This window comes from Oncorhynchus masou, chromosome 18 (assembly GCF_036934945.1).
Source record: "Oncorhynchus masou masou isolate Uvic2021 chromosome 18, UVic_Omas_1.1, whole genome shotgun sequence".
Classification (NCBI taxonomy): Eukaryota; Metazoa; Chordata; class Actinopteri; order Salmoniformes; family Salmonidae; genus Oncorhynchus; species Oncorhynchus masou.
In genome coordinates, this window is record NC_088229.1 from 25540521 (window position 1) to 25565581 (window position 25061).

The following is a 25061-nucleotide window of genomic DNA, read 5'->3' on the forward strand; positions in this document are numbered from 1 at the left end:
TTGTTAATGTCTCTTTCTTGCGATATAATCATAGATCACTGTAGAAAAACAACAACATTCTCCAATTCTCCTTTCAGTCATTATGAGAAATCCCCAAATACACATACATAATTCCAAACTTCACAACAGCCGAATTGTTTAGCGCTTATCTGGTTTTCTATGACGTCAGGACACACCCCTACATGGCAGGGGGGCATCGTCTTCAATAAATTCCGAGGAGTTCTATTCGACCAAAAAGATGAGACTGTCATGCTCCTGTCCAATAAAAATATAGATTATTCTTACATGTTTGGCATGATTGGTTGCTTGTGGTGATATACTTACAGATATGCCTTTCTGCTGAGCTATGGGGCGGGACAACGCAGAAGTGGTGGTCGTAGCTATTTATGGGTAGATTAAAGATTTGCCTCCGTATGGATTAATGTAAGTTGTTTTACTAATAAGCTTATAATTAGGTCCTTATAACATGCAAACGTTTTAAATACATTTGATAATGATCCACTGACTTTTAGTAATATGTGTTTTGATGCGTTTGAGACTGAAAAAAAATGGTTCGCTCGCGCAGCGCTGCACGCTTTGCTGGCGCTTCGCAACTGCGCGGCGAGCTCGCGGCATTTTAGCCAGCTCGTTTGTTAATATTTTAACATGCTGACAATGTAGTTAGTTAATGTAATTTTACTGCGTTTAATTTGGAAATGTTGGTGAATAGTATTGTTATATACTTTACGAGCTACTTAATATGGCTACCTAGCTATCTTGCTACAATATTACTTGTTAGCGAGTTATACTCCTAACGTTAGCTGTTTTGTTCTGCATAATACATGTTTTGATTTATCGTCTTTAGTCATAGCTAGCCCGTTACGGTTACGTAAAGTTTGTGTGATCCATTGCCATTTCTTTCAGTTTAACACCAGAAAAGTTTCCATTGAACGAAGAATACGTTTACCAGCTACCAAACATTTGGAAAATTCTCGACTTGGCTTCAAGTTTAACAGTCCCGGAGACCCTACCCAGCAAAGTAAAGAAACGTGACATGCCACATCAGGTATGAACATAACTAGCATTATGCAAACTTGGTAAAAAGCTAACTAACGTTAGTCAAAAACTCGATTCATCCAATACAGCAGGGACTGTGATGCAGCTATTTGAGGAACGCTCTACTCTTTTCTATTATCGAGGCTGAATTGAGTTTTGATATCTGGTCGCGGGATTTTCTAGCAACAACATTCAGTGCGGTTACATGCACACAAAATAGATTATTTTGTATAGTCTGATTATTATAATAGTTAGAATAAAACGTTTACTTTGCAAGAAGAACCTAATAATCATTTTTACATGAACACATCTGAAATCAGGTTACCTGATGGTAATCTGATAAATGCAGAAAATAGTGCTGAGTGATTAGTGCTTTTTGGTTTCGGTTCGATCATTTAAAAAAAACATCAAATGCATTATGTGGGTTGAATGCTGTTACAAGACAGAATAAAACGGGTAATAAAAGTCCCATGATGGTAGTGACCGCCCATTACTGCTTATTACTTATTAACTATTTATTCACATTACTTTACTTAATTCACATTTTTCAGTTGTGTATATTATATTTGTTTTATTCACTGACTATTTCATTCCAAGTCATCTCACCTCTATAGAACTGCTGCCTATGCTATCTGACAAAATCACTATTTTGTAGTTCTTCAAAGTAAATGAGACATACTTCTGAATATCAACTATCAATCACTGAATACCAACTATCAATCGCTTAGATCATGTATTTTCAAGTAGATGCTTCCCAAAGCAACTGTTATTAGTTGTTTGAAAACCGAAAAGTAACTTGCCCGGCACTAGCAGAAAACTGGCAAAATATTCCACCACAGCGAACATGTTATTTTTGCTAAGCGTATTTGATTCGGAGTTCGTACTTATATAAAGTGTGTATGTGCAAGCTACTTCTAAGATGCATGCATTCAGTTCCGAACACAGTTCTCACGCTGAAGATGGAGATTTGCTCGGCTGGTGCTAGCACATGCGCAGATCAAATGCACCGCTGGTATGTTGATTTTAAGGTCATTACGTGTCGAAATCATTTTGAAAGATTGCTTAGAAATCCAGGTGTTTTAATCCGCGAATGCTCTCTTGATTTTGACCTTATGCAGATTAAAGCTGCAATATGTAACTCTTTGGGGACCTGAGCAAATTCATGTGGAAATGTGACTTATCGATCTGTCATTCGGGGCGGCAGGGTAGCCTAGTGGTTAGAGCAGTTGGACTAGTAACCAAAAGGTTGCAAGTTCAAATCCCTGAGCTGACAAGGTACAAATCTCTCGTTCTGCCCCTGAACAGGCAGTTAACCCACTGTTCCTAGGCTGTCAATGAAAATAAGAATTTGTTCTTAACTGACTTGCCTAGTAAAAAAAATAAAAAATTCTCATTGCAAGCAAGTCTAAGAAAAGGTACATCTGTTCTACCTTCCCGTTCTTAAGTTTTGTTTTTGCATCTTTTAGTTTCTGTTTTGTACACCAGCTTCAAAAAGCAGAAAAATACAATATTTTTGGTTATTGAAAAGATATTTAACAGCGATTTAAATGGTACAATGATTCTTTACATTTGTTTTCTCACAAACTGAAATTAGGTAAACTATTTGAATTTTAGCAACTAGGAAATGGCAGTGATTTTTCTGCCTAGTGTACCTTTAAGATAAGATAAGCAGAGTATGGTGTTTACATGACTATTGCATAATCGGTTTAATATAATTTTTATTGGGTAAACTTATTAATTGTAAACCTACTTATTGAGTTACTATCAGTCGATCCTTGTGAAAACGATTCTGTTTTTCCTGTACAACTGCGGTCCTGCTGAAATTCATATCTTTAGTAACTTTTTGCTAATACAATCACAGACTTAAAAAACAATCTGACATTTAGGTAATGTACTTTTAACTTTGCTGCTATTTCCCATAGAAACACATTGAATTACTCATTTGTACATGGCAAAACAGACAGTCAAAAAATAAATCATAAGTTTCTGACAGGTCTGTCCTAAATCGAATCAAATAGGCTTTGCAAAAATGTGGTAGAAAGTTTATTTTGATTGGCGATTTTCTTTTACATCCCATCAGGTAGCCTGCTTTTAAATGTGTCCATATAAACAAGATTATTAGGGAAATGGTTATTCTTGAAAGCATGTAGATATTTTTTTAAACCATTATATTAAAGGGAAACTCTACAACTTCATATTCACTATCTCTGCACCAAACCAATTGTCTACATATGTGAAAAGGGCACGTTTCTATCATCTGTGGTTAAAAAAAGATCGGAAAGTTCCTAAAATGCAGGATAGGATTTAAATGTAAGAAAAACAATGATTTTCAAAACCTGCCATTTGTTTCTAGCCTTACGGATGGTATTTCTTTCTTCCCAAATCACTGTGAATCTGTTTGAACATCACTGCTTTTAAAATGTTTAAACTTTTGATATCAGTTAACTTCTTTACGTTCAATTTTTTTTCTTCTGCAACTTAGAAATGTGACATTTTTTTCTTATGTAGACACTGGTTTGATGATGGATGGAGATAATGAATATGAGGTTGAAAAGTTGAGTTGCCCTTTTTAATGAGTATCCACAAACCCTAATTACTCACTAAAGTAGCTGTATGGGTACCAAAAAAAGATAAGGGAACTAAAATGTAACATTTTTTTATTTCAACCCTTTACTTTAGTGTCTGAAATATCTCCATATACTTCTATTCATTTAAAAAAAACTGGTTCCAGGGACCTTCATACGAGTCTTGTGGGCATCCTAGATCAAAGCGGAGAACACCTTTGTGAGAGTCTCTGGTTTCAATAGTGGTCATAATAGGCCAAACTGTTTTGATGCTACAGATGTTTTCGTGAGAAGACCAATTTTTGGGAAGTGTATGGTCTGACAAACACCACTGTAGCTCTGCCACCTTTCATCACAGATGCGGAAGGGCGATATTGGCGGATATAGTGGATTGAGACGCTGCTCATGCAAAAAAACACATCTCTATCTAGGTTTGCAAACAGTCTGAAACTTTCCACTAAATTACCTGGAATTTCTCCAGAAATTTTCCATGGGAATTTAAGCCCTGGAATTTTGCTTTAAATTCGTCAAAAAGTTAGCTTGTAGCAGTGAACTTCTTTTGTGGGATACGATACACATAAGGAAATCTAGGTATTGTGGCTTATTTTGGTTAAACTATCCCCAATTTAATGGAATTGCAACCCTCTGCATGCACAGTGCATTCTTCCATCACATGTGCAGCTGATTCTCAAGATCTTGCACACTAATGAGATTCTATTGAGCCCACACTACTACACTGTCTGAGCCAAGGACTACATGCTTTCTGGTAAGTTTTGGTTACAATACTGGGTGGGGTGAATATATTTTATGACATATGATTTGTTGTTAACTAGTAAATAGTAGCCTACAGCAAAGTGTGTTTAAATAATTTACAACTTGTTAACAATTTCTGCTGGTCAGTTTTTGCTACCATGTGGATTTTTAGCTTGGTTGAGCCTGCTAACTAAGTGTTAATTCACCTGTTTACATACATGTTTCATTTTAAAACATTTCTCTTATAAAGGAGTTGTTTAATCTAACTGCTTAACTATTTATCTGTACATGGAATTATATATATTTTTTACTAAGTTTTTATTTTATTTAATCTAATCTTTACAGGAAAAAGCCACAGGCACTATCTGATGTGTGGAGACATTTCACTGCAGCTAATATAGAAGGAGAAAAGCTGTGTACATTTGCTAATACTGTGCCAAATCATATGTGAAGAATGCAACAAAGATGCAGAATCATCTGGCCAAGTGCATAAAGTTCCCTCAGCACTCGCAACAAACAAGCTCTGACAAAAGTCCCTCTACTTCTATTCGAGGTGAAAATTATGAATCTGACAGCTTATTGAAAGCAACAGCTCAGGGTCCTCCTGGAATCAGAAGTTTTTTTTGACTCATTGGAGGAATGTAGTCAGAGAGATGCTGATGAATGTCTTGCTTGAGCCGTGTATGCAACTGGTTCACCTCTGATGCTCACAGGCAATGTGTGTTGAAAGAGATTTCTGAATGTTTTTCGCCCAGCATACACCCCTCCAACCAGACATGCTTTATCAACCAAGAGTTCAAGTGAAGGTCAAGCAAATCATAGAGAAAGCAGACTGAATTGCAATCATCTTCGATGGGTGGTCGAATATTCATGGGCAAGGAATAAGTAACTACATCATCTCCACCCCTCAACCAGTATTCTACAAGAGCACAGACAAGGGACAACAGACATACCAGTCTCTACATTGCAGATGAGCTGAAGGCAGTCATCAATGACCTTGGACCACATAAGGTATTTGTACTGGTGACAGACAATGCTGTGAAAATGAAGACTGCTTGGTCTAAAGTGGAGTAGTCCTACCCTCACATCACACCCATTGGCTGTGCTGCTCATGCATTGAATCTGATCCTCAAGGACATCATGGCACTGAAAACAATGGATACACTACAAGAGAGCCACGGAAATGGTTAAGTATGTGAAGGGTCATCAAGTTATAGCAGCAATCTACCTCCCCAAGAAAAGTGAGAAGAATAAGAGCACAACATGGAAGCTGCCCAGCAACACCCGTTGGGTTGTGTTGTCATCATGTTTGACAGTCTCCTTGAGGGGAAGGAGTCTCCCAAAAAATTGCCATATTACAGTCTGCCCATATGGACAGCCCCATCAAGAGGATCCTCCTGGATAATGTATTTTGGGAGAGAGTGTTAAGCAGCCTGAAACTCCTGAAACCTATAGCAGTAGCCATTGCACGGATTGAGGGAGACAATGCCATCCTGTCTGATGAGAAGAGAAGAAATCTGTACTCTCCTGCCCAGTTCACTGTTGCTCCAAGCAGAGGAAACTGCAGTTCTGAAATACATCAAAAAGTGTCTGGCGAAGTACACTTCCAAGCAAGGGCTTTGGGATGGAGATGCAATATGGGATTCGTGCCAACATATCTCATCAGCCACCTGGTGGCAGGGACTTTGTTGATCTGAGGCTCTTTCCTCTTTTGCCTCCATCATCCTCCAAATCCCACCAATGTCAGCCGCCTCAGAGCGCAACTGGTCCTTGTTTGGGAACACACACCAAAGCAAGGAACAGTCTGACCAATACTAGGGTTGAGAAATTGGTGGCCATCCGGGCAATTTTGAGGCTTTGTGAGCCTGACAACGAGCCATCCTCGACTAGTTTGAAAGATGAGGCCTCGGAGTCTGATGTTCAAGAGGTGGACATTGAGGAGGTTCAGGAAGAAGACATGGAAGTCTGAGAGGAACACAACCAAAGCTTTAGTTTCTGGACTATCATTTTACAGATGTATGTTGAAAATGTTTTTGGGAGATGCGATGGATCATTGGGGATCATTATTCCCTTATCAGTATTCCCATGTGAAGCGTCAACTCATTTAATTAAAGTTCAGTTCTTAACTAAAATTTTTTTTTCTTCTATTGGAATAATTTGCAACTATGTCTACTTATGGTAAGGTAAAAGGGTTCTGTCTCCATATGACATAAAAACCTCTACATTTAAATGGTATCTTAATATTAATTGCATATATTCCCATGGAAAGTTTCCACTTCTGAATATTCCCCAAAATGTGCAACCTATCTTAAACAGATGGATTTAAAAAATGTATATATTTCAAGTGTTAAAAGTAAGAAAAACAATGATTTTCAAAACCTGCAATGAGAGAAGGTATTTTCCCCCCCCCCCCATATTACTGCAAATATGTGTTTGAAAATGACTTACTTTTTAATGCACTTTTTGTTTTCTTCCTACAACTTACAAATGTGCCGTTTTCACACAGACACTGGTTTGATTCTGGAGATAATGAATATTAGATTGAAAGGTTGCTGAGTCGCCTTTTTAATCTGACTATCCACAATACTCATTATTGTGTGCATGTAACCCTACTCACTAAAGTAGCTATGTGGGTACTGTTACATCCTCCTGTATGTGAATCTATAGAGACATTCTCTGTTGCAGACACATTTCTAGTGACATGGCCGTGTTCATAACTTTACCAGACTATTAGCTTTTTTTTTACCTGAGTGGTTAATTTAATTTATTTATAATTTATTTCCCCCCCCAAATTCTGTTCTCTCTGTTTTGTTGCTTCAGGTTTTCACTGTCAATCACTTGTTTAATAGAAAAAACAACACTTGCTTAAACCACAGACTACTTTTGAGGCCTGGGGAAAAATGTTTTTTTTTTTTTTTTTTTGAGTAGTTCCTCTTTTAATGGAAGTGTATAGCAGCAAGAGACTGTTTCATTGGCAGTGTTTCTGTAACCCTCATGTGATTGCAGAGTTTGCTAAACAAATGGCCACTGGATTCATAGGCTAGTTTGTAGTTCACATTTAATTGAGAAGGTTTTGGGAAAGCCTTTCCGTTTGATTCAGAAGATGGTTATCGTTAGCATTGTCGCTAATGGCTACACATGTAGACATGCGTACGCACGACACACAGACGATCATTCCTGTGCTTTTGCATTTTGTCTTATGATGCATTTTATTCATGTCTTATGTTTAACTTGGGAACATTTTATGCATTTTCTTATAAGTTAATACATTTAGTTGATTTCAATAAAAGTTAAATATATTTTAAAAAATATTGTTAATTTTAATGTCTGGATTCTGTTAGCGTTCTCTGCAGCGCAGATTGTTCCTAAATGTTGTAGTCTGGCCTTATTTGTGGTCTGATGTATGGGTAAATTTGATGTTTTTTAGCACCATTATCCCATAGGCTAAATCTCGTACCTCTGTGACTCAGTGACTCCCATATTACGTTGGGAGTCACTGTATTGTTTCAGAAGCCATTACCATGCAGAGATCTTGGCTGGCATGGTTGGGCTGTTTGATGTGGTCAGATTGTGAGGCACTCCATGCTTTTCTGAGGCAGTGCTGATAAAACCCTTTACCCCTCACCTCCCCAGAGCAGAACAGAGGTTTACTTCGATAGGGAAAGAGCCAGAAGATTTAGCACTGCCAATGATCTTTGTTTACCCTCAAACTGTAGGCAAGAGTTGTTATCAAAGAGATTTTATGTGATGGTGGAGTTTGAAAATAATCATATCATTCTGCCAAGTAAGCATAGGCTACTTTGTAGTTAACATTTAATTAAGAAGGTTTTTGGGAAAGAGTTTCCATCTACCAGAAGACTTTCATTAGCATCATTGCTAATGTCTACACAGTGGTACACTCGCGCACCACACATACCCAAACGGGGAATTGTCAATGTCTCTTCAGAAAGTTGCAGGAGATACAAGTCACTGATGCATTCTGTTCATGTCTTATGATAAACTTGGGCAAATTAATACCTTTTCATTACATTTAGTTGATTCCCTAAGTGCCAATATGTTTTTGAATATTGTTGAATACGATTTTAATGTCTTGTATTCCTTCCGCGTTCTCCACATTGTGCATTTTATATGGCCCTACATAATAGGCCCCCATTCAGGCAAGTGTTCCCAGCTCATCTGAGTTCTGCCCTAGTAGCTGGTTAGTTCAAAGTGCAGTACAAACTGTCAAGCAGAAATGTTTCCAACACCATAAACAAACACGTCCAAGTATCTTGGCTATTGCTGGTCTACAGCAATTCCCTGGCTTGTGGTGTGAGTGCACGTGTTGCTGTACAGACAGTGAGCTTTCTCTTGACGGCTCCCATATGGGCAAGGCTTGTGAAATTTTGTGTACATGCTTTGAAAACAGAACTGAAGGTGTATCATTTGTGTTCCCCCAACCACACATTGCAAACAAATAACTTGCTGTGCAGGAAGGCCCCTTGCGCATTGCGTAGGACCACCCAGCTATGAGTGACACGAGGGAGATCATTCAACAAGATAAAAATTGTCAGTTTTTTTTAATGAGTGGAGACCCATGCCATTATTAATTAATACCCTTTGCCTCGCTGTCTTTCACTATTTTCCTTGAAGATGCGGGTTACGCCTAAGTATTTAACTGTTAAATCACTACACTCCAGTAGCCTTGCAGCCTGAGTAGTGGATTACTTTGAAAAGGGGGCTAATGGTTTCCACATGAGTGTAATTGCAATGGAACAAAATAAGTGTAGGTATAATTCAGGCCTTTAGAAAAATCGCTGATGTTATAGTTTTGTGATTAGGCCTTGGCCTTAGGGGCTTCGAGATCCCCAGGGGTGGCCAATGTTTGTAACAGGCAAGCCAGGCGGCTTTTTTTGACTGATCTGTACACCTTGACACTGTTAGTCTCCAAGCACGTTGACAGAAGCCACATGGCTGGTTAATCCTGTGCTAGCATTCAATGCCGACAGAGAGAACGACAAGTTGAAGTACTCCATTGAACTATTTAAGTTTTAACAAAACCGCTCTTGGAGAGGACATTGACTTTTTCAAAAGGTTTTCATAGTGTTAATTTTTTTCTAAATAGGTGACTCGATCAATTGTAAAGGCCTTGCACAGTGCATACAACATGGAATTAAAGTTACCAGAGAACAAGGATTACTTCAGATTTGTTTTACTTTTGGCTACTCGATTACACTAGTTTAACTACCATTACCTTAATGTTTTTACTGCTACAATAACATTTGCTCGTAGTGCTCATTAAGCCTTAATGGGCAGTGTTGATGTGCTGCTGTGTAAAGTGTATCCCTGGGGCTTGCAGTGCAGGAATTCACATGCTTTTGTCCTGTGCAGGGTATGATCCCTGGACTTGGAGAGAGCATAGCAGTAGGGAGGGGCTGTGTTTTGTAAAGGACTCTGGTCTGAGCTCTCCCTCTCTGACCGGTTGTCCTCACAAAGAGGCCCAGCGCAAGGGGGGTATCCACTCCTCCCTCCCGCTCTCTCGCTCCCCTCCTTCCTCTCTCCGCAGCTCATGGGTCGAGTGGATCAGGGAGGGATGGGGTGTAAACTGAGTCCACTGGATAGGATTGGTTGAGAGACAACAAGCCCCCCACTGCAGCCTCCTCCCCTTCCTGTTTGTGTCCTAGTCATGCGCACCCCAGACCCCCACCCCTCATCCTCACCACTGCCACTACTGCACAGAAGAGCTGCTGACTCCTGTGGATCTTCTGTGAATACAGAACACAGGGGTAAGCCCATGGAACAGGACTGAGCATGTTTGGCTTGAAGTGTTCTTCTCCACACTCTCTCCCTTTTCCTACCACTCCTGTCTCCTCTTCTCTCCTCCTGTTTTTGAATGGTTCTGATTTTCATTTTGGTGTCTGTCTCAGAGGTGTGTAATATGAGGTAGCTTGTTGAAATGTTTTTCTCGCTCTGGGTTTCTGTCTTTGTTTTCCTGTTGTTCTGGTCCTTGGTAGCATCTGTTTGGTTCTGTGCTATTTTTTGGGGCCATTCTGAGGTCTTCTCGGGTCAGATTTGTTTTGTGTCTGTGCTTGTCGTCTGCCAGCTATAGTATGCTTTAAACCAACACCCGCGTTCCTCTCTCTTAGGAACTCTGTCAGATCAGATGACAGATATTACCCAGTGACGCAGCACGCATTAGAGTGACTTAATGGGGTAGTTAGATATTCTTTTTTGTTTGGTTTCCTCTGGCTTGATGTATTTGTCTGATTGCAGTATGTGGGGTTCCCTGTATGGAGGTGAAAGCTGACACCACTATGCTTCAGTGACCTTTCTGCCTACACCACAGGCTACAGTTATGCTCATGCTGCGTTCCTGTGTTCACCTTTCATCCCAGGGATGTTATTGACTTAACAAAATGCTGTTGACTATTGAAATGGAGTACCTCTGGAATGCATATGGGAAACCTAAAGAGAACGGATACAATGTGATTGCAAATATTGTGCGAATGAAGGACATCTGACATTTATGCTTATTCTTTGATGCTGTTCGTTAACACAGGAAACCATGAAACCTTAGATGGTGGCTATTATCTCTATTGCATAATGTGTCTGTAATCTCATCAATATTTTTTAATGCTCAATTGCACTGTTGTAGTGCGGGGTGTTAACATTTAGATGAAATTTGGATCCTTAACGTTATGAAAGTCCTAGACTGAAATGTCCCCTCCACAAAATTAAAATCACAGTGCAGTTATCACAAACATTATTGTCCGTGTTATAGCCCAACTAGACAATAGGCTATAAAGGCCTGGGAAAAGTTGTGTAATTTAAATAAAACCAGAGCGGAAAAGGCGAACTTTAGGCTACTTTGGTGAATTTTGCGAAGCATGCAAAACAGATTACCAATGCACACCCAGCCTGCCCCTCTCTCCGTCGCACTGGCTCGCCTGGTGCGTATTCATTATGCTGATTATGTTACAAAACGTTTCTTAAATGGGTGCAAATGGGACCTTCCTGAATTTGGCCAATAGAAACTCATTTTAGATGAATGATTACACCCCTGCTCTTTCTCTTTGCTAATGATGTAAGTGTATGTTGTGTGTAGAATATCCTTGCCTATTCATTTTTGTTTTCACCTTTATTTAACAAGGTAGGCTAGTTGAGAACAAGTTCTCATTTGCAACTGCGACCTGGTCAAGATAAAGCAAAGCAGTGTGACACAGACAACAACACAGAGTTACACATGGAGTAAACAATAATCAAGCTAATAACACAAACCAGTCAATGACAGTAGAAAAAAAGAATCTATAAACAGTGTGTGCAAAGGCATGAGGAGGTAGGCAATAAATAGGCCATAGGAGCAAATAGTTGCAATTTAGCAGATTCACACTGGAGTGATAAATCAGCAGATGACGATGTGCAAAAGAGCAGAAATTTAAATCAAATAAAAACAATATGGGGATGAGGTAGGTAGATTGGGTGGGCTATTTACAGATGGACTATGTACAGCTGCAGCGATCGGTTTGCTGCTCAGATAGTTGGTGAGGGAAATAAGTCTCCAACTTCAGCTATTTATTTATTTATTATTTAATTTTTTATATTTTTAATAATTTTATTTATTTTTTTGCAATTCTTTCCAGTCACTGGCAGCAGAGAACTGGAAGAAAAGGTAGCCAAATGAGGTGTTGGCTTTAGGGATGATCAGTAAGCTATACCTGCTGGAACTTGTGCTACAGGTGCGTGTTATCGTGAACTGAGATAAGGTGGAGCTTTACCTAGCATAGACTTACAGATGACCTGGAGCCAGTGGGTCTGGCTACGAATATGTAGCGAGGGCCAGCCGACTAGAGCATACAGGTCGCAGTGGTGGGAGGTATAAGGTGATTTGGTAACAAAACAGATGGAGCTGTGATAGACTGCATCCAGTTTGCCGAGCAGAGTGGTGGAAGCTATTTTGTAGATGACATCGCCGAAGTCGAGGATCGGTAGGATAGTCAGTTTTACTAGGGTTTGGCGGTGTGAGTGAAGGAGGCTTTGTTGTGAAATAGAAAGCCGATTCTAGATTTGATTTTGGATTGGGGATGTTTAATATGAGTCTGGAATGAGAGTATACAGTCTAGCCAGACACCTAGGTATTTGTAGTTGTCCACATACTCTAGGTAAGAACCCTCCAGGGTGGTGATGCTAGTCGGCGGGCGGGCAGCGAACGGTTGAAAAGCATGCATTTGGTTTTACTAGCGTTTAAGAGCAGTTGGAGGCCACGGAAGGAGTGCTGTATGGCATTGAAGCTCGTTTGAAGGTTAGTTAGCACATTAATGCTAGGTCCTACTCTACTGAAGTTGCGATACATTGCAAGCTAAGAAATTGTGAGATTAAGCATTACATTGCAAGATACAGCTTTTGATTGCCAATTGAAGGCCTAGTACACAACTCTGACTGTCTAGCTGGGGGCCTATACTGTGCCTCTCTTTCACTCTCTTATGAAAGATACAAGTGTTTGATTAGCTGCCGTACTTCAGAGAACAGTCTCCTCCGTTCCAAAAATACTGAATCTTAGGTGTCGATTCCTAGCGGAAACTAATCTCGACTCACCACCACTACGTTGTTATCCTTTGGAAAAATAGCAGAGGAAAGGCAAGCAACAGCAACAAAGCCCTGTATGGCAGTTTAATGAGAAGGAAATGTAAACTTTGCGACGTGGAATTGAGGTAGGCCTACAATAATGTTAGTTGAGTTGCAATGCTTAACCATCTGAAAGAGACTCATGAGACCCAAGCACAGAAAGTCTGTGGCACCTTAATTGGGGAGAATGGGCTTATGGTAATGGCTGGAGCAGAATAAGTGAAATGGTGTCAAACACATGTTTGATGCAGGGGCGTAGACAGAATTCTTTGGGGGGATAGGTCTAGAAAAATTTGAATAGGCATTTTTTTCCTACTTGTTTATTACATTTATTTTGCGATGTGCACCGTATATTATTTCGTAATCCAATCGTTTTATACTAGTGCATAGTACTTGGAGCAAACTTGTTACATATACAAATAATTACTTATCCCAGCTTATTAAAATAAGACAGTTGCCAACAACATAAAACTGATCTTCAGACACTTTAATCTCGATGGGCAAATGTGCCTATATTTGATGCTACCATGTATACCACGACGGGCAGTAGTACTATAAAAAGGTACCTTGCGTCTACTAAAGGTGTCATTAGGCGTGACCTACATCACAAGGTGCAGACGGCGAGGCTTTGAGTTGACTATAGTGATGATTTCATCATAATCCAATGTATCTGTCAGTTCACACTCAAAAGACAGCAAACTGAAGTGGATCAGCCGGGCGCTTGTCATTGATGTGCGAAGACTATTTAAAAAAAGTCCTAGTTGTTGAGAAAAGTCTCATCAGGGCAGCTATCAAGTACACTCATTATGAAGGAAAAGTCACTCGTTCCCATGTTCATTTTGTTTATTCAACTGCTGAATAAAAACAGTGAATTCAGCATCCTCAATTGATATTGCACAATGATCGCATATGGTCTTCAGCTGCTCTTTAATGCCGCAGGTTTGGGATTCTTTGGAAAAGGAGACGCTTGCATGATCCCATATGTGTCTTCTTGAAATCTTGAGTTTAACTCTGTAATCTGTCTGTCTAGAATATTGTTCCAAAGTTGCCTCAGGTCACTGTCACTCTTGATGCTGGATGTTTTCCCTAATGAAGTTGTGACTACACTGACTACAGACAGTTTTCGCTGCCGTGATGCGCTCACATCCCAATTACTAATATCATGCTTAATCATCATCTCTTCAGTTAGCTTGAACTTTATCAAAGTCTCCCCCGAGTTATCTCTGAATGGAGAAAAGCTGCTTTTAAGGATTTCAATTAAACCAATACAGTCCGTCACAGATAATGTATAGCTTTGTAATCCCTTCGTAGCAAAATCACTAGTGTCAAACAATTTGCTAAACGTGACTAACAGGAATATAAACATATTTTTCTGGCTTTGTTGTAAGAGGGCATCGGCTTCTAGTTTGGTTTGTCCACAAGCGTCTGAAAAATCTGCAAGAACCTCTAAAAGCACTTTACTCACAGACCCTGATTTTGAACTCCAAAGTACATCTGTGGATATTTCTAGTTCGATACAAGTTCTATCGGGATGCAACTCTTTCTGTGCTGCTATGAATAGAGCATGTCAGTGGGATCCACTCATAAATGTGTATAGCTGGTTTATGGTGTCAAAAATAGTACTGACATGTCCCAACACTTTTGCCGCGGTGCACAGAACCAAATTCAAATGGTGGGAGTTGCAATGCACATATTCCTTTTGCTTTAGTAGGACATGTTCCCTGATATGACTGAAGCGCCATCAAAACCCACACACATATTGGGATCCAACTCTAGGGGTTGAAACACTAAGTATTTTCAGAGAAATTCCTTGTGCAGACAAATCAGCTGTTTCCATAAACCCAACAGCTCTTTCTTTAATCATTCCAGCATGAATGTATCGGATGCAGACAGCAATAAGTTCTCATTTAGATTGCTCTTTATATTCATCTGCTAGTATGGCAAAATACGCAGAAGGTGCAGAATGAACTTCATATTTTATCCTGCACAGTAACAATGATGCTGCACACTCCAGCAACTCATTCTGAATTTTGGGGCTCATAAGTGTGGCATTGCGAGGTAGCTCATTAAGCAACTCATTAAGCTCATTTTTATTTTGTATTTTTTAAAATTTTACCCCGTTTTCTCCCCAATTTCGTGATATCCAATTGTTTTTAGTAGCTACTATCTTGTCTCATCGCTACAACTCCCGTACGGGCTTGGGAGAGACGAAGGTTGAAAGTCATGCGTCCTCCGATACACAACCCAACCAAGCCGCACTGCTTCTTAACACAGCGCGCATCCAACCCGGAAGCCAGCCGCACCAATGCACATGGCAACCTTGGTTAGCGCGCACTGCGCCCGGCCTGACACAGGAGTTGCTGGTGCGCGATGAGACAAGGACATCCCTACCGGCCAAGCCCTCCCTAACCCGGGCGACGCTCGGCCAATTGTGCGTCGCCCCATGGACCTCGCGGTCGCGGCCGGTTACGACAGAGCCTGGGCGTGAACCCAGAGACTCTGATCTATTTTGTATTTCTGAGTCTTACTTTGAGATGAAATTGAAGATTTCTAAAAAGTTACCTCTTGTTGATTGCCTCTTTGGTTTCTCTATGCCCTCTGAGTGGAATATCCTGCTCTGCATACATTAGAACAATATCTATGACCACTTTAACATGTGCACTGTTTTTTTCTATAAAATCCATGTTTGCATCACCATGTATTTGGTTTAACAGTCCCACGACTTCTAGGCTCATGGGTCGCCTTGTAGGATTCAAATTTTGCAAGGGCACTAGCATGCAATTTTCTATTCTCATGTTTGCAGCAAGCATTTCTTGTGAGTTTCCAGTTTTTAAATCCATCTCGTACAAATCTGAATTTGACATTTGCCCCAGGAAAGTGACTGCAAAACTTACATCTTTTGCTTTGCTATACTCAATCCACACAAACTGGTCATACCACCTTGAAGAGAAGCAGCGTGATTTATAATACTTGAAGGGAACTTTGCTACCTTTGGTTGACAGGCTGGTTCATCAACGGCAGACATCTGTCGGTGGACCTACTGCAGGTTCACCCCCGCCCGCAGCATCAAGAACGAGAGGAGACGGTGGGGTAGGCAAGCATGCCTGGTTCAACATGGCATTTGTGGTTGTGATGACTTTTGCGGTTGTTTCTATCCTGGTGCCACCTGTTAATGTCTCATTCTGGAAGATTTCGGGAGATTGAGCCAAATTATTTTCTGGCACACACTTTTTCCTCCAGTTGTTGTTTTTCTAAAAACCCAGCGGTCAACATTTGGTTTGCCATTGCTAGAACTACTAATTTACCTTAGCTGGTGAGTCAATTTGAGTAAGCTAGCATGGTAGAGCTTGCTAGCTTATGCGCTACAAAGTTTATCCACGTGACGTTCAGGTAAACCACCGTATGAGTTTATTTTAAATGTAACCAATAGTCGGAAGCCAACTTAATCGTCGCGGACTATTGCATTATATTAAAATTACCCATAAAAAAATAAATCTCACATGCATTTCCTTTAAAGATTTAATAAAATAAATACAAATAATGTATATTGAATAATAACTTTTTTGGGGTGTAGGCCTGAGATCAAACACCCAGGCCTACCTGTGGCTACGCCGCTCGTTTGATGCCATTCGCTCTGTTCCTGCTGTTTTACTATGAGCCGTCCTCCCCTCAGCCTCCACTGGGCCCAAGCCATTACAGGCAGCAACGCAGCTGCATTGTGAATTTCTGGAGTTCTATGATTTTTTTTTTTGCATTTTAATGGACAAAGTGTCTTAAAGATTGTCAAATTGTCATATCCCTAGTTGTAGTCGTCAAGTCATACTGAATATAACAAAAGTGAATTGACTGAATGGTCTAAGATCTGAGGGACTTACTTCTTTGAGAGTGCTAGGCATGCACAGTAGTGACTGGCCAGCAGTTTGTTTACCTTCCCGCAATTGGTAATAACCCTCTTTCGGCAACCACCCGACAATATGTGATAAAGTGAAAATCTGAGGCCCGACCCTCCCCTGCAAATATAAAGAAAATGCGTTGTACAGTCAGATGGCAGAGCAAATATTTGTTTGGGGATAGGACTATCTTTGTGCTTAGAATTTCTGACATTTTGGGAGGCTACTTGTTCGCTATAGAACACATTATCACATGTTATAATACCTTTAAAACGATAACCTGCACTCCAGATTGCCAATTCAGCCAATAGATGGTATGGGCATACTTGTCCAGAACACATCCTTCAGTCTATATCGTCATGACAGAGTATGTGCCGTCAGATTAGTACCCTTAATACTGCAAAGCAGTTTTCCTCTCGGCTCCCTGCCAGCAGGTTCTTGCCCTTTGCAAGTTTCCATAGCAAACTCAGCAACTCAGTTTTGAGCTAAACACATGATCTCTCCCAGGTTCAAAATTGTGAGAATGTAACTCCTAAGTTGATAGTGCAGTGTGTTTCAGGGATTTTACAGCTAGCTACCAATGTCACATGCTGATATTGACTTTGGTTTTATTGTATGTAGCTATGTTTTCTAACTAGCTAGCCAGCCTGTACAGAGGTAGCATTGAGTTTTGTACCAAACAAATTTCCAAAACAATTTTCATGTGTTGCTTCCTACCTTATCACAATTAGGTAGGTATGGTATGTTATTACATTTTCCTTATTTAACCCCCTTTCGGTATTTTAAAGGAGTAGTTCATTATTTTACTACATGATGTTAGACTACTTTCAGGGTGAGGTGAAATATGCTTTCCATAACCAAAAATATTTAGTTAATTCAGCGGTTTAAAACTGGTGTAAAAGACGCAAAAACTAAACTTAAGAACGGGAAGCATAGAAATAGTGCACGTAACAGATCTATTACACTAATTTCTATGTGAATTTGGTCAGGTCGACATATTGAAGCTTTAAAATGGCCAAATCACCTTTAAGTAACATCAAACCAAATATGAAGTTGATTTCCAGTGATTGTGGTCATATAAGGCCCCCACCACTGCCATTTTAGATTTTTAGCCGCATATTGTAGTGGCGGTTTAAAGAACCAATCTGGAGCAGAATTTCTTCTTTCTCATAGCCTACTTTCAGGGTGAGGAACCATCTAACATGTTGTAAAATAGTAAACTACTCCTTTAATTTCCCTTAGCCAGGAATTGAAATCCTTCAATGGATCTGCACTCATAACTGTCCTGTGTGCCAGCTGGACCTGGTCAGCTTTAGGAGATGTAGGCTACAGCAGTAGTGTAATGGTGGTGCAGTAGTAGTGGATGATGTGATGGCAGGCTGCAGCACACTCCCCCATTGCAGTACCAGCCAAGAGCCAACAAAACTGTGCCTTTTTCTCCTGTACACTGCTGCTGCATTAACACAGACAATCCGTCGTTTCCCTGAGTAAGGGTGGGAGGGAGAAACGAACTAAGCCAACACCAAATAAGAGTGAGGTAATGATTTTCGGAACTGCCTCTCTCCCGCTCTCTCTCATTATTTTCCCCATATGGGCTTGGTTGTTGTTTTTCCTCCCTCACGTAGGTTTCATGTGGGAGCAACTCATGCCTGGCTGAGGAATACAGAGAAACATCCAGCTCCTCTCTGGACTGGAGGGACAATGTAGCTGTTTTCTGTTGTGCCCATTCTGTCCATAAGGCCTTGTTGTTTACACTTCTGTTGGATAGAGGTGGTGTACCAGATTTTGCAATCAGATATTCACTGTTCAAACAGATGTTTTACTGTGACCTGATTTAGCATTTTTTAAATTATGATTGGTCAATCTGATTTAATTCCTCTGTGATAATTCAGTGATAGAGAATGATTTGTCTCCATGGCAGACAGCAGTGGTTGGATCCACCAGTGTGCATGTGTAGTCTGGGGCTTGGCTGTGTGGAGCAGAGTAGCTTTCCCTGCAGGTACCTCCCACACTGTACAGTAATGAACTCTGACTCTTGCTGTGTGTGAGGTCTTTTTCTGCTGTCCTAGACAAGTGTGGTAAGTGCAGCAAGTGGGTCTTGAATTAGTGGCATCTATGTGCTTTCCCCACTTGCCCTCTTCCACGTTTTGCTATAAATCTCCTCCCCTGACTTCAGCTGTGGGCTGCATTTGCGCTGGCATAATTGTCTACTCACCCACTCGCTCGCTCACTCACTCACGCTCTTCCTCGCTGTCAGTTTCTGGAACAGCCTGTAGATTTTTTTTTTCTTAAACGGATGTAGCAGGCAGCGATGGATGAGTCATTTTCTTTGTTGTGTGTAAACCTTTTTTCCACATCTCTTTTTTTATCATTAATTGATGTCAGGGTTGCGTGGTGAAATAGATTTTTTTTCTGTTCTTTTTGTAATGGTGGAGATGTGTGGAAGGAGATTCAGGGCCGGCTGAATCCCTGAGCAGATGGAGTGGTGGTGTGTCTGTCTGCTGAAGATGTGGGTTTGGACACGTGACTCCAGGAAGGGTTAATATTAGGTGAAATCTACAAAGTGAGTGGAAAACAAAGTGCTCCAAGCCAATTAAAGACCTACTGCAAATCATCTATTTTCTAAGAATTAAAAAAATATTTAAATATGGTTTATTAGAAATATTTTCATAGTTTCTTATACTCATGATGGTTCATTTATGTCTACCCCTTTAACACTAGAACCACTAAAGCAGTCATTCTGACTGCTCATGATTATGAAACATTTTCTCTGCCCTTTTTAAAGTCATGACCCCCTCTGTCCTTGACTTTTCCTAAATATTTCAATACGCTGCTGTTTAAATGTTAATATCACAAACATAACTGGAGTTATAACAAGTTTTAGGAGGGTATGTCATTTAAAAAAAAAAGGTTTTCCTCATTGCCCCGCTTCTCAACATTAGGGCCGATCTGCGCCTTCTCCCAAGTTGCATCAACTGAACCTAAACTATACCGTCACTAATTTAATTTATGTATCTCAACAGATTAAATGAATGAAGTGAAGTATGATGGGTGAGTTGATGAGCGAGGGGAAGTGAACAATACATAGTTATGTAATCACCATTTGTGAATAAAGAACATGGCGGGCCGTTCTACTTTTTAATTTTCTAATTATAATCTCAAAATGGTATGTACCCTATCTCAGTCCACCAAATCCAAGCCGTTTTAACAGTCTACTCTGGCCTACTTGGGAGTACACAGTGAGAGCGTGCACAATTTACCATGTCAAGAAGACCAAGACGAATGGATGCACATGCTAGGTTTGCGCTGCTACAAGATCTGAAGGAAAACTACTTGGATAGTGGGAAAGAAATTAATCATGACATCTCTGATTATTCTTCTGATTCTGGGCTTCAGCCTGAAGAGCAAAAAAGCCAGAACGGTGCACACTGAACAGGGGCCCGCTCCACCACCCAAATGAAACGGTGAGAGGGGAATGGACGGCACCATTTGGATAGAACAAGCCGGTGACAATGTTACGGGACAATTATCAGCACAAAATGTCAGGCTCTACACCTCTTAAGCAAAAAACATCAGCAACGCACTCACCAGCTTTCATTGTTTATGTGAGATGGACAATGCTACAGCACATCAGGGACAACTGTGGCTGAAAAACTGTCTGGGATCTGTCTGTTGATGAGCTGGAAGCATTCATTTCAATCCTGTGTGTATGTGGAGCATTCGGTGGAAAGAGCGTGTATATGGAGAGCTTCTGATCAGATGTATTTGATACCTTTCTTTGGAGAAACAATGTCACGTGTTTGCTTCAGAGATTCCCAAATCCAAATGTAATTCCCAAATCCAAATGTGCAAAGCTGATGCAGACGTACCCAGGACGACTCAACAGTGTAATGCCCATCAAACGTGCTTCCACAAACATTTACATTTAAGTCATTTAGCAGACGCTCTTATCCAGAGCGACTTACAAATTGGAAAAGTATTGACTCAAGTGTGAATACTTGTAAATTAGATTTCTTTCATTTTCTTTCATTTTTCAATACATTTGCAAGCATTTCTAAAAACATGTTTTCACTTTGTGTGTAGATGGGTGACAATACCCCATAATGACTTTTTTTTTCATTTTGAATTCAAGCTGTAATATGTGGAATAAGAATAATTTCTAAAGGCTCTCTGTGTGCACGTTACAGCCTTGTTACGTTACAACCTTATTCTAAAATGGATTAAATAACAATTCAATATACACACAATACCCCATAATGGCAAGGGGCTGGGAAACTAGTCAGGATCGGGGGAAAGATGAATGGAGAAAAGTCCTTGATGAAAACCTGCTCCAGAGCACTCTGACTGGGTGTGATGGTTTACTTTCCAACAGGACAATGACCCTAAGCACACAGCCAAGACAACGCAGGAGTGGCTTTGGGACAAGTCTCTGAATGACCTTGAGTGGCCCAGCCAGAGCCCGGACTTGAACCCGATCAAACATCTGTGGACAGGCCAGAAAATAACTGAAGCGACGCTCCCCATCCAACCTGATAGAGCTTGAGAAGATCTGCAGAGAAGCATGGGAGAAACTCCAAATATAGGTGTGCCAAGCTTGTAGTGTCATACCCAAGTTGTAATTGCTGCCGAAGGTGCTTCAAAAAAGTACTTTGTTCAGGGTATGAATACTTATGTAAATGTGATTAGTATTTTTTATTTTCAAACATTTGTGAACACCTGTTTTTGCTTTGTCATGATGTGGTATTGTGTGTAGATTGAGGTGTAAATGTGTTTATTCAATTGTAGAGTAAGGCTGTAACATAGCAATGTAGAAAAAGTCAAGAGGTCTGAATACTTTCTGAATGCACCTTAACTGCTGAGTATACCAAACATTAGGAACACCTTCCTAATATTCAGATGCACCCCCCTTTGCCTGCAGTACATCCTCAATTTGTTGTGGCTTGGATTCTACAAGGTGTCTAAAGCATTCCACGGGCATGCTGGCCCATGTTGATTCCATTTGCCTTGATGTCCTTTGGGTTGTGGACCATTCTTGATACACACAGGAAACTGGGAAGTGTCCAAACCCAGCAGCGTTTCATTTATTGATACAAATCGGTGTGTGTGGCACCTACTACCATTCTATGTTCAAAGACACTTAAATCTTTTGTCTTGCCCATTCACCCTCTGAATGGCACACATTACACAATCCATGTCACAATTGTCACAAGGCTGCTGCTAAATGAAATATGGGAAACACTGAAGGTGCCTTGTCCTGTTCATAAAAAGATTGTGTTCAGCTCAAATGTCTTGTGACAGAAGGTCTTCAGGTGCTGGGTTCTTTAATTTTTTTTATTTTAAATTTTACCTTTGTTTAACCAGGCAAGTCTGTTAAGAACAAATTCTTATTTTCAATGACTGCCTGGGAACAGTGGGTTAACTGCCTGTTCAAGGGCAGAACGACAGATTTGTACCTTGTCAACTCGGGGGTTTGAACTCACAACCTTCCGGTTACTAGTCCAACGCTCTAACCACTAGGCTACCCTGTCGCCCCAAAGGAATATACATGAAAAAAGGGAAAAACCTGCTCTCACTGAAACATTATTTAGATTTTTTTTTTTATTTATTTATTTTTTTTTTAGCAGCAGAGGTAAGAAAAAATTGAGAGGTTTTGGCAGTATCCTTCACCAGCGTTTACGAAGGCTGCTGCCTAAATGCGCCCGTTTCTTCTGACCTCTGCTGCTAAAAAAAGACATTAAAACAAATATTTCAGGGAGTGCTGTTCATCTCAGTGCGTTCAGAACGAAGGCCAAAGGGGTGTCAAATTGGCGATGGTAGGGACTGAGGCTCGGTGGGGAGCCTGTATACATTTTGTCTCCCTGGGCCTCGAGGAGCTCTCTGCCTCTAGGGTGCTACTTTTCACCATTTTTAAACTGCCCGGAACAGCTTTTTATCTGGAGTACCAATCACAACCATTTCCTTCCAAAAAGTACATGAAGATAGAGTCCGTGGCCTTTTGCCCCTTTACCAAACCTACTGTACACGGCCAGTACGACATGGCTAGACACTCAGATATGCATAGCCTAAACATTGATCGCAATTTGGATTAACAAAAGTTTCTTAGTTAGCTGATTGGCTATAAATCATACTACTCTCACGCTTGAAGTTTTCTGGTGTGTGATATCATAGGGCAATTCCACCGTTATAGAGTGACACTGAGACTGATTGTTCACTTTAAAATCTGTCAAACAAAAACCAATGATTGCAATGTTAAAGAACCTGTAACTCTATGCACAATGCTTACTTTTAACAATTTCCACTGAGTTGTATGGCTTAACTTGGAAATCATTTTGTTAGACATTTTAAAGTGAAAGATCTGAGTCTGTCACTCTTACTGTGGAATTGCCCCATAATTACCCAGGATACCACTCACTGACCTGAATCGCTCCCTGTCGTACCGTTTTCTCAGCTGTGTTTGATATATAGGCTAATGCCTGCTGGCTTTATCTGATATAAATGCCATGGAGTAAGTATAGCGATCAGTGCTCTGATATGTACAGTGCATTCGGAAAGTTTTCAGACATTTTCCAAATTTTGTTCCCGTACAGCTTCATTCTAAAATGGATTACATCATTTTTTCACCTCAATATACACATTACCCCATAATACATTTGCAAACATTTCTAAAATGTATTCATTAAAATAATATTGAACTCACATTTACATAAGTATTCTGACCCTTTACTCAGTACTTTATTGACGTACCATTTGCAGTGATTACAGCCTCGAGTCTTCTTGGGTAAGACGCTACAAGCGTGGCACACCTTTATTTGGGGAGTTTCTCCCATGCGTCTCTGCAGATCCTCTCAAGCTGTCAGGTTGGATGAGTGAGCATCACTGCACAGCTATTTTCAGGTCTCTCCAGAGATGTTTGTTCGGATTAAGTCAGGGCTGTGGCTGGGCCACTCACATTTAGAGACTTGTCCCGAAGCCACTCCTGTGTTGTCTTGGCTGTGTGCTTAGGGTCGTTGTCCTGTAGGAAGGTGAACCTTCACCCCGGTCTAAGAACCTGCTCCAGAGCTCTCAGGACTTCATGAAGGATCTCTCTGTACTTTGCTCTGTTCATCTTTGCCTCGATCCTGACTAGTCTGCTTGTCCTTGCTGCTGAAAAACATCCCCAGAGCATGATGCCGCCACCACCATGCTTCACCGTAGGGATGATGCCAGGTTTCTTCCAGACTAGAGGTCGAACGATTTTATGATTTTTCAACGATGATACTGATTTATTGGAGGACCAAAATAAAGGCTTACTTTATTTTAAAAAATATATTTAAAAAAAGTGTGTAATAATGACAATACTCAATGAACAATTATTTTAACTTCATATAATACATAAATAACATCAATTTAGTCTCAAATAATGAAACATGTTTGGTTTAAATAAGGCAAAAACAGTGTTGGAGATGAAAGTGAGAGTGCAATATGTGCCATATGAAGAAAAAAAGCTCATGTTTAAGTTCCTTGCTCAGAACATGAGAACATTTGAAAGCTGTTGGTTCCTTTTAACACGAGTCTAAAATATTCCCAGTTAAGACGTTTTAGGTTGTAGTTATTATACAACTTCCTCTCTATACTATTTGTATTTCATATACCATTTGACTATTGGATGTTCTTATAGGCACTGTAGTATTGCCAGCCCAATCTTGGGAGTTGATGGGTTTGAATTCATAAACAGCGCTGTGCTTCCAGCATTGCGAAGAGCTGCTGGCAAACGCAGGAAGGTGCTGTTTGAATGAATGCTTACGAGCCTGCTGCTGCCTACCACCGCTCAGTCAGACTGCTATATCAAATCATAGCCTTAATATAATAAACACAGCAATACGAGCCTTAGGTCCTTAATATGGTCAAATCCGGATAACTATCATTTTGAGAACCAAACGTTTATTCTTTCAGTGAAATACAGAACCGTTATGTATTTTATCGAACGGGTGGCAAGCCTAAGTCTAAATATTGCTGTTACATTGCACAACCGTCAATGTTATGTCAGAATTATGTACAATTCTGGCAAATAACTGCTTACGCAAGAGAAGTGAAAAGATTTCAGGCACCGCATTGATTATATGCAACTCAGGACAATCTAGTTAACTGCACATGGTTGATGATATTACTAGTTTAACAAGTGATTATGTTAAGATTTTTTTTAATAAGGTAAGTTTAATGCTAGCTAGCAACTTACCATG

General features: G+C 40.3%; 1 protein-coding gene across 2 annotated transcripts in view; it reads left to right on the forward strand.

The window, feature by feature from the left end:
* Positions 1–329: 329 nt before the first annotated feature.
* Positions 330–25061, forward strand: part of LOC135504302 (vitamin D3 receptor A) — an 85511-nt gene continuing 60779 nt past the window's right edge. The window contains exons 1-2 of one of the 2 annotated variants that reach the window (XM_064922725.1): positions 330–423; positions 904–1045. The gene's annotated coding sequence lies outside the window, so the exon portion shown is untranslated. Of the gene's footprint in view, positions 424–903; positions 1046–10061; positions 10118–25061 lie in introns of those variants that run through there. The other variant, XM_064922726.1, reaches the window with a different exon arrangement.